The sequence below is a fragment of the Lepus europaeus genome, chromosome 14 (assembly GCF_033115175.1).
Source record: "Lepus europaeus isolate LE1 chromosome 14, mLepTim1.pri, whole genome shotgun sequence".
Classification (NCBI taxonomy): domain Eukaryota; kingdom Metazoa; phylum Chordata; class Mammalia; order Lagomorpha; family Leporidae; genus Lepus; species Lepus europaeus.
Genome location: NC_084840.1, coordinates 34,821,062 through 34,831,301, shown reverse-complemented (window position 1 = coordinate 34,831,301; position 10,240 = coordinate 34,821,062). Strand labels below are relative to the sequence as shown.

The 10,240-nt window shown below is 43.2% G+C and overlaps 1 non-coding gene across 1 annotated transcript; it reads right to left on the bottom strand.

The window, feature by feature from the left end:
* Positions 1–946: 946 nt before the first annotated feature.
* On the bottom strand, positions 947–1,072 carry LOC133774055 (U6atac minor spliceosomal RNA). Its single transcript, XR_009868032.1, has one exon. It is a non-coding gene; the product is annotated as a U6atac minor spliceosomal RNA (small nuclear RNA).
* Positions 1,073–10,240: the final 9,168 nt, after the last annotated feature.

Sequence of the window (10,240 nt, the reverse complement as noted above, 5' to 3'; positions counted from 1 at the left end):
GCTGGGCAATCTGTTTTGATTCTTAGCTTCTTACTGTTGAATAACTCACACTTGAGAAGTATACAACTCATAAGCTCAATACATTTTCCCAAAGTGGACACACGTGAGTGATCAGCACCCAGCTGCGTAGCAGAATCTTGCCCACAACCAGAAGCCCTTTCCTATGGCCCCGCCTTTCTCTCCACCTCCTGCCCACCCAGGGTAAGCACTGTCTTGGCTTCCCACACCATAGATCAGTTTTGCTGCACCGGAGTTTACTTTCAGGAAGCTGGATTCTAGAGATGCCCAGATAAGACTTTAATTTTTCTTAATCAATAGTACTTGGAGTGGGATGGGGAGAGATTTGCTGACCTGATCTGGGTGTTCCATTTCATTTTCAACTGTCAAGATCCCTACCTTCTTAACATCACATAAACTGTGAGGAATTTTAGGGAAAGAATTATCTCACTGAGAAACACAGAAGTAGGCAAAATGCCAAGTGTGGAGAAAAAAGTGGAATGAGATAAACAAGACGAAGGCATTGTCAAGAGACAGAAGGTACCAGAGGCCAAGGCCTCCAGGGAAGGCCTGCAAGGATGGCAAGGAATTTAAACACATGCTAATATTTTACCAAAAGGAGACAGGAAAGGGTTCCAACCTCTCCCAGCAGTCTTCAGCCCATCATTACGAGTTTCTCTTTCCACTTTCCCTCCATTTCTAGAGACACTATTTTAAGCAAGTCCACACCCACTAGCTCTTTAGTTTCAACAAGCATTGCACAGTAGAAATACAATATGACACATATACTGAAATTTTTATTGTGGTAAAATATATACAACATAAATTCACCATTAGTCACATTTCATACCCTCACAGTATTGTGCAAGCAACACCACTATCCATTCCTGGAACATTTTCATCATGCCAAAAGGAAGCCCCATCCTCATTATGCAGCCATTTTCCATTCTTAAAACCATGGTTAGATGCTATGAAGCAGATGTCAATGTCCTAACAAGATAGGCATCGAATGGGACCAAGATTCTCTTTCATCCTTGTTGCAAGGAATGTGTACTTTCTGCCCTGTGTACAATACTCATATATGTTATTTTAAACTTCCGTTTAACCACAGAGACAGGTGAAATTAATTCTGATAACTTATTTATTTAACCCAATATATCCAAGTTATTGTCTTTTCAATGTGTAATTACAAAAATGATTACCAAGATATCTTAACATTCTTTCATTTGTACTAATTCTTCAGAATCACAGTTGGCTAATAGCTACTGGGCTCGGAAGTACTGCTCTAATCAGTTGTAGAATGCTACCAACATCCTAACTCATCTTTTAAAAATTGATTATTAAATACAGAAGGTTCTCAGATTATAGTGTTCTTTTCTTTCATGCTGAAACCTGGAATGTAGTCTTATTCTTAATATAAATTTACTCTCTTCATTATAAAAATACTTGGAAATGACAGAAGGAAACACTATGTGTAAATCCTACTGCAAGAAAAACTGTAATCATGTTTTAGCAGTTGATATTTAGTACTTCTTTTTTTTTTCTTTCTTTTTTTTTTTTTTTTTTTTTTTTTGACAGGCAGAGTGGACAGTGAGAGGGAGAGACAGAGAGAAAGGTCTTCCTTTTTGCCGTTGGTTCACCCTCCAATGGCCGTTGCGCCCGGTGCATCGCGCTGATTCGAAGCCAGGAGCCAGGTGCTTCTCCTGGTCTCCCATGCGGGTGCAGGGCCCAAGGACTTGGGCCATCCTCCACTGCCTTCAAGCCGGGCCATAGCAGAGAGCTGGCCTGGAAGAGGGGCAACCGGGATAGAATCTGGTGCCCAGGACTAGAACCCGGTGTGCCGGCGCCGCAAGGCGGAGGATTAGCCTGTTAAGCCAGGCGCCGGCCATGTTAGTACTTCTTTATAGTTCTTTTCTCATCACCGTGTGCATCAGACAGTGATATTATCATTTGAGGTAGAAAACTGAAGTCCAGTAAGGCCACTTACCTAGGCAAGTATGAAGCTTTCCAAATGGACACGATTTTCTGAGAGTGTACAAGGCACTTGGGCTGACCTGAGGATAGCTGCAGGTTTATCCTGTGACTCATAACCCTGCTGTCCCATTGGCAATTCTCCAGCAGAGCAGGAATTGCACAAGCCTGATGGACAAAGTCAGACTCACACCTTGACATCGTGGGGAGCTGCCCTGGGAGTTTTAGGTGCTATAATCAGTCCTTCCTTTGTAGCCAGTGCAACCTGGGCCTCGCTGACAACAAATCCAGAGTGGCTGAATATTTGTTCCTGTGCCACTTGCACCTGTGTTGTCACAGGAGTGACATGGCCACTGCATCTCCCCCTTGAGCTGCTTGCTGCTCACCAGCGTTGTCCAGGAAAACTTTCTCAGGGAGTCTGATAATGAGGGGAGATATCTTTTTTTTCTTTCTTTTTGCCACTCATTTTTTAACTTCTTTTTTTTAAGGTAAACAAATTTCATGTATTTCATATAAGCAGATTTAGTAATGGTGGTGCTTTCCACGCTACCTTCCCTCCCATCCATGCTCCCACCCTTCCTCCTCCTTCCTCTCTTATTCCCTCTCAATTTTTACAATGATGCACTTTCAGTTTACTTTATACTCATAAGATGAACCCTACACTAAGTAAAGAGTTCAACAAACAGTAAGAAGGAAAAACACTCCTTATGTCCTTTTTTTTGAGGACTCAGGAAGAATAAGGGAGGCAATAGATGAGTTCAGGGCCCTTTCAAAACTCTTTGCCACCACCAGACCTGTACAGCACTCTCATATACACAGTTGAACATATCTTTGAATACTTGTCCTGAATAACAAGCAGGCTGGTTAACAACCTTGTTTGTAAGATCTTTTTTTTTCCTTTAAGATTTTTACTTATTTATTTGAAAGGCAAATTAGAGAGAGAGAGAGACAAAGAGAGAGAGAGAGAGTCAAAGAGTCAGAGAGAGGAATCTTCCATCTGCTGGTTTACTCCCGAAATGGCCACAACGGCCCAAAGTGGGCCGGTCCGAAGCTAGGAGCTAGGAGCTTCTTCCAGGTCTCTCATGTGGGTGCAGGGGCCCAAGTACTTAGGCCACCTTCCACTGCTTTCTCAGGCCATAGCAGAGAGCTGGATGGGAAGTGGAGCAGCTGGGAGTTGAACCAGCGCCCATATGGGATGCCAACACTGCAGGTAGCAGCTTATTCTGCTATGCCACAGTGCAAGCCCCATGTAAGATCTTTTCCAAGCCAAATATTCAAATGTGCTAGGATACCATTTATCCTGCCACCTGCTGGACACATGGACACACACAGACACACACACATGCTGCCCAGATCTCCAGTTCTACTTACTCCAAACATGCAAAGTTCAGCCTTGCAAACTCACTGGAGATAACCCAGAGCTGAACAGAAGCACTTTTCTCTGGAGTTCAAATTCAGAAAGAAGAAAATCTTGCAGAAACCAGACTTGGTATTCAAGAATGTAAAAATATTTTTTAAAAGCTTCATGCCACAGTGCCCCTTGTTGGGAAAAAAATGTGCCATTTCATATGTTTATAACACATCTGATTTAATATTATACAGGTTTGCTTAGTCACAAACCAGGACAAATACTTTCAGATTTATTACATCCTTCTATGCAGAGACTTAAGTAATCATAGTTAATAATGCAGTCATTGCACAGCCCAAGAAAAGCTTTCTAATTCTTTAGAACCTAAGATTCCTGAGAGGCAGGTTATTTTCAAGAAGGATTTAAGGTTTTAAAACTCTCAATGAAGCTTGAAATTCATCTTTTCCATTTCACATGGGACGGGTTTCCTCTGGAGCTTGGCAGGCCAGCAGAAAAAGAAAAAAACCAGTTAGCATAGACACTCCCTGAGCTCTTAGAGAATGTGGCAGTCATCCACCACTGTTCCTAATCCTTACCATGTATTTTTTGAAAAAGAAAGACCATACCATTGACTACCATATTTTTAAACAGTTAATGATATATTTTAGGCTCCTTTAAAAAAAATGTTTTTACTTATTTGAAAAGGGGAAAAAGAGAATCATGCAGTCACTAGTTCACTACCCAAATGACCGTAACAGTCATTTGGATCAGGCCACAGCCAGGAACCTGGAATTCCATCTGGGTCTCCCATGTTGGGGGGCAGACACAGGAGTCAGACACAGGAATAGTCACCTCACATAAGGCCCCCAGGTGATTCAAATATGCCTACAGCTTACACACATGGGTCTACAGTTTCTTTCATCAAATTATAAACAAGTGTTTCAAAACAATATCGTATGAGAGTTTCTGGTTCTTGTCAACTTATTTTTTCGCAGCACAATGCTGGAAGTAAAAAGCCTTGAGTTCCAAATCTAGCCCATCACCTATCACGTGGGCAAGTAATGAACTTCCTTGAACCTCATGGATATGAGGTATGCATTAGGGAGAACTATGATTATAATAAAAGATGCTCAAATCTATCATATCTCACTGGATTGTCAGTAAGATCAAGTGGCAGACAGTGGGTGAAAATACTCTGCAGACTTCAGGACACTGTACAAATGCAATGTGCAATTAGAATGCAATCCTGTTGATTTTTGCTTGTTTTTTTGTCTGTTGAGATTAGATATCTTCTCTATAACTGACAAAAAGCTAGGCTAAAAGATGTGGTTTGGAATTTATTCCCTTAGCCTTAAGCAGCACTGGACAACTGTAAGCCCCTCCCAACCAGGGTAGGGTATTTTCTGCTGAGATCACCCTTTGGATGAGAAGCACAAAGGTCTCAGCACCTTGAAGGCAGGAGAACGCAAGGAGAAAGAGGGAGGAGAAACAGCAAAGTTCCAATTTGCCACTCCCAAATTAACCAGTAATCTCTCTCCTGAAGAGTAGAATGTGAGGAGGCAGAGAGGGGCCAAGAGTAAGTTGTTGTTCCTTTGTTTGGATGCATTTGGGACAAATGTGATCATAAAAGTAAAGCAGCTTATAGGGAGCATATCACCTTTACCCCAGAATGCCTCCATTTCCTGTTCTTTGAATCCAATTGCTTAGCCATTATGCCTGTAGCTGACCAAAAGTGGGGATAGCAACTGCAGAAAAGGAGTCAGCTCCCATAGCCAACACCACCCACTTATCTCTTGTAGACCTGCCTGTTTAGGCAGTGTGGGGTTTTGCTTCATAAGGCTTGGGGTGGGTCAACACAGTATGTTATGTTCCTCAAGGTCTTTCTGTAGTCAAGACAGAAAACATACATCCTCTTCTATTTTCCATCTCAAATTACTTCCAGCCCCATTGACCATCATAATCAATCAGAAGCTATGTAGCAAAATTAAGTGATATTGACAAGGCACCCCAACAACAAAATGTCAACAGTTTTCCTAGATACGAAAATAAATCCCCTCTCAACATCTAATTACCATGGAATCTGAAGTCCAAAATTAATGTCTTTACAAGTTAGGTCTAAAGAAGGTACAAGAAGAAAGTAAAATCAACAGTTGGCCGGCGCCATGGCACAATAGGCTAATCCTCCGCCTTGCGGTGCCGGCACACCGGGTTCTAGTCCCAGTCGGGGCGCCGGATTCTGTCCTGGTTTCCCCTCTTCCAGGCCAGCTCTCTGCTATGGCCCGGGAAGGCAGTAGAGGATGGCCCAAGTGCTTAGGCCCTGCACCCGCATGGGAGACCAGGAGAAGCACCTGGCTCCTGGCTTCGGATCAGCGTGGTGCGCCGGCCGCGGCGGCCATTGGAGGGTGAACCAATGGCAAAAAGGAAGACCTTTCTCTCTGTCTCTCTCTCTCACTGTCCACTCTGCCTGTCAAAAAAAAAAAAAAAAACCACAGTTAAACTATCTCAACCTCCATCAGGTACAGTTCTAACAAATCCAATTCAGTTTCTTGTTGTTTTTAGTTTCAGCAAAATGATTTCTCAATGGTCTGCATGGGGTTGGGGCTCTTTAAGTGGCAATACCCTAGGATGCCTTTCCAGGAAGGGGCCTTAGAGTTTGGATTAATTCAACTCCAAGTCTCTGATGTGCCTGTTTTTAATTTTATCATTATTATTAACTGTGGTAAAATACACAAGATAAAATTTACTACTGTAACCATTTTCAGTGTGCAGTTTAGTAGCATTAAGTGCATTCACATAGTTGTGCAACCATCACCAACATCCATCTCCAGAACTCTTCATTTTGCAAAACTGAAGTTCTGTCTACATTAAACAACAGCTTCCAGTCCTCCAGTCTCCCAACCCCCTGGCAATTACCCTTTACTTTCTCTTTCCATGACTTTGCCTATACTAGATACCTCGCATAAGTGCAATCATGTGGTATCTGTCCTTGTGTGACTGGCTTATTTTTACTTAGCACAATTCCTCAAAGTTCACCCATGTTGCAGCACCTGTCAGAATTTCCTTCCTTTTTAAGACTGAATAATATTCCATTGTATGTATATACCACACCTTGTTGAACCATTCTTCTGTCAATTGGCACTTGGGTTGTTTCTATCTTGCAGCTATTATGAATGATAATAGGTGTATGTGTGTCAGTATTATTTGTATGTATGTAGTGTCATTTTGTTTGGAAGGCACAGAGACAGAGAGTGAGACAAAGAGATCTTCCATCCTCTGGTTTACTTCCCAAATGCCTGAAAAAATCAAGGCTAGACCAAGCTGAAGCCAGAATCCCAGAATTCAATCCAGGTTTTCCATGTGGTTGGTAGAGACTCAAATACTTTAGCCATCATCTGCCACTTCCAAGAGTGCACATTAGCAGGAAGCTGGATTGGAAGTGGAGGAGCTGGGACTTGAACTAGGCACTCCAAAATGAGGGAAAGATGTCCCAAGTAATGACTTAAACACTGTACCAAACGCCCACCCTTGCTTCACTTTTTAAATCACTCAAAAAATTTAAACACAGGATGTTATCATAGTACAAACTTTAAAAAATAACCCAATTCCCAGTCCCAGAGAAGTTATCCAGGCAAAACCACATTCCTAACGCCCAACACTTGGTGCTGCCAAAAACTGTAGTAGATAAAGGAGACTCCTCTTCAAAATTTCTTCGGTGGGAAAAAGGGTAAATGGTTTTAATTGATGCGCTCATCCCTCATTGCCGGGCAACCATAATCCATGGAGAGGTTAATGATGGCACCATGTTTACCGTATCTGGTAATGAACTCAGCCCTATAAACAGTCTGTTCTCTCGGAGCAGCATTTGAGACATTATTGCCTTGAACGCATTTTCACATTTCAAAATAAAAACACTATTAAAAAGTGTTCCTTAAACAAAGGTTTATTTTCTGCGTTAAAACATGGACCCTGATGACAGAGACCAACACTTCTGAATGTGGCGTAACAAGGAAGAAAACAAAGAGTTCATCCCGTCCTACGGATCATGCCCAGAACACTCTGCCGACATGGGGACTGCCAACTGGAATGATGCAAAATGTCACAGACACATCTGCAAAAAAAGGGACTCATCCCACGGGAAGCAGGAGATTGGGGATCGGGGAGGATAATAAAATTAAAAATTTAAGACACAGTGTAATTCAAAAAATGTTGGTTGGGCAGCACATTGCTAAGCCTTGAAATCTTTATTTTGTTTGCTTTTCAAAGGGCCTGTGAGCATAATGAGAAGAATATGGCTTTAAGACCTAAGATTCACCCCGTCAGGCATTAATGGTGTCCAGAAACTATGTGAACAATCTTACTCGACATCCCCGAGACGTTTATATCTGTCCAAGGCAAAACCAGAGGGGGAAACATGTTAATTTTCTCAGCCTTTTGATAGCACATATACAAGATCTCTTAGCCCCACAAAAAGCTCCAAATATATTCTCTAGGACTTCAACTGCCTTAAAATATAGACTTGCATTTATCTTGGCCACATTAACGAGATCTGTTTGACCAATACATTTATATTTATGATGACTAAGGGCAGATTATGGTTGTTAAAACTTGTCCTTGGGACATGAAAACACTCCTCTGTCATTAATACATTTTGTAATATAAACTATGATGTCAGGTCAACGTAAAGGGTAAAAACGTTCCTGAAGTATGCACACATCATTTTTTAAAGCAATTGAGCCTAATGGAATAACAAAGGTCATCATAACAAACCATTACAGCCTTGGTCTTGGCAACTCTGGCCACAGAAGAACCTCCAAGAAACGATCATCATTCCTCCAATGTTATGGCATCCAGACGACAGGGATGGCTCGCAAATGAGTCATACGGACTCAGATCCTCGGTAGCTATGTGAGCGCCGGACGATCAATTATTCATGTGTTTACAAAGAGCTTTCCTGGTTGATGTTAACCAGAGCTGCTTGCAAAGAAGAGCTCTCCAGCTGTCCTCGGCCATCCTGGGCCTCTGACTAACAAGCCGCTCTAATTGCTGGGCAAGTCATCTGGAAGGTGCCCCTCCTCTAGACCAAGTAAACTCAGTGTCTCTGAGACTTTTTTGGGTGAAAAAATATTAATCAGAAACAACTGTGACAACAGTCCTCTATTTACAGTATGTACTCCCAGCAAATTCTAGAGAGCGACATAGAAGTTACACTTGACTTAATTCCACAAGGCTGCACCAAGGCTGCACACTGGACTACTGAAGACATGGGTCAAGGAGTACCAGAGCACGAGAAGTGAGTGGAAGGGAAGAGCCAAGAACTCTGACTGTGGCTCTCACAAGGGAGGCAAGAGGAAGGACAGTCTAGAATGTTCTATGAAGGTAAGGCAGCATGACCAAGGACCACCAAGGGTGAGTGCATTAGATTGCTCAATAGCCAAATGTGAGTGAACTTGACCCACCCATCAAAAACAGCCTTGGAAGAAGCCGAATGGGAAGTCACTTCTTGGCCCCTACTGTTACTTAATACAACCTACAGCCTGTCCAGGAAGACTAATAATATAATTACAGCATCTCCTCTCTCTGAGCCAAATCAGAGAGCAAGAGGGCAGGTGCTCCTCCCACCCCAGCCCCTGGTTCCCCATCAGCTGTTTAGAGAGAGAATTACAGTCAAGGCTGTGGCCTGGGCCTCTTCCTCTAAAGACAGTGCAGTAAGAGCAGACAAAGTATACACCTCAGATACATTTTTATTATCCCAATTCCAAGAACATCTGTAGTGCCAAACTAGACTCTTCTCTTTGTTTGAAACTGTGTATCTTTAGATGCTATGGTAAGTTACTCATCCATGTCTAAGATGGTGGTAGAAGCAAGCAATATCTGTTCTGGATTTGATGAGAGCATTGTATAAAGTGAGCGCAGATGTGTGGTTGGGCAATAGAAACCCAGGGTAATTCTGCTTCCCAGGGTGGGAGGTAACTAGTTGAGAGGAGTTGCAACAGAAAGGTAAAGCTAGCAGACAGACCTCTCTGGTGCATGAAGCATCCTGGAGCACTGTGATTGCCTGGCATTGTTGTAAGGCCAAGACAGAAAGAGAGCCAGGGTTCCCCGCCCCTCACTTTGATCCATGCTAACCTTCCATGAGTGCAGGTTCAGAAAAGGAGCCCAAAGAAAGGGAATGCTCCTCCCTAAAGCCTACAACAGGAAAACTGGTCTCTGTGCCTCCTTTAACCTCTCAAGCCTTATTCCCATCCTTTGTACCAATCAGAGGGGCGAAGGAGAAAAGAAAGCTTCCCAAGAGAGGCCTCTTCCACGTGGCAGGGCCGCTTTCAATGTCTTCTCATCCATGCCCTACTCCTGCTGACTGGAGTTCCTTGCCCCTGGCCAGTGCTCCCTCTGCAGACCACAGTGATGTTTCTCAGAAGGCAATCAAAACCAAACTCTCCGGAGGGGCTGTATTAAGCACAGATGTCTTCATGCAGGTCTCTCCAGAGCCTCAAGCAGGCTGTTCTGCCTTGGAAGAGGAGTGAGGCATGCAGGATTCCCAAATGTACACGGTGCTTAGAATTCTTGTTTAGGATCATCTCTCCTGGCAAACTTTCAGAATCCCACAAACCAACAGAACTTTGGGGAATGCAATACTAGGGTGTGGTACAGACACCTGGACTTGCTCTATCCCTTTCAAGGGACTCTGATGTATCTGTTTCCTGTCATCATTGATTGTTTTAACTTGTCACACCCTTAGAGTTCTGGGGACACTGGCCTGAAGCTCTAGCCTTCAATCATGGTTGGTGACAGCCTCCAAGCTGGCCATCCAAAGTCAAATTGGGCTAGTCTAGCTCACCCGACGACCATACACTCTGATCAAGTTGACAGCCCTCCCGCAAGCTCCTCTTCTCGCCCCATTATCAGTAAGGGTTGAAGATGAGAAGG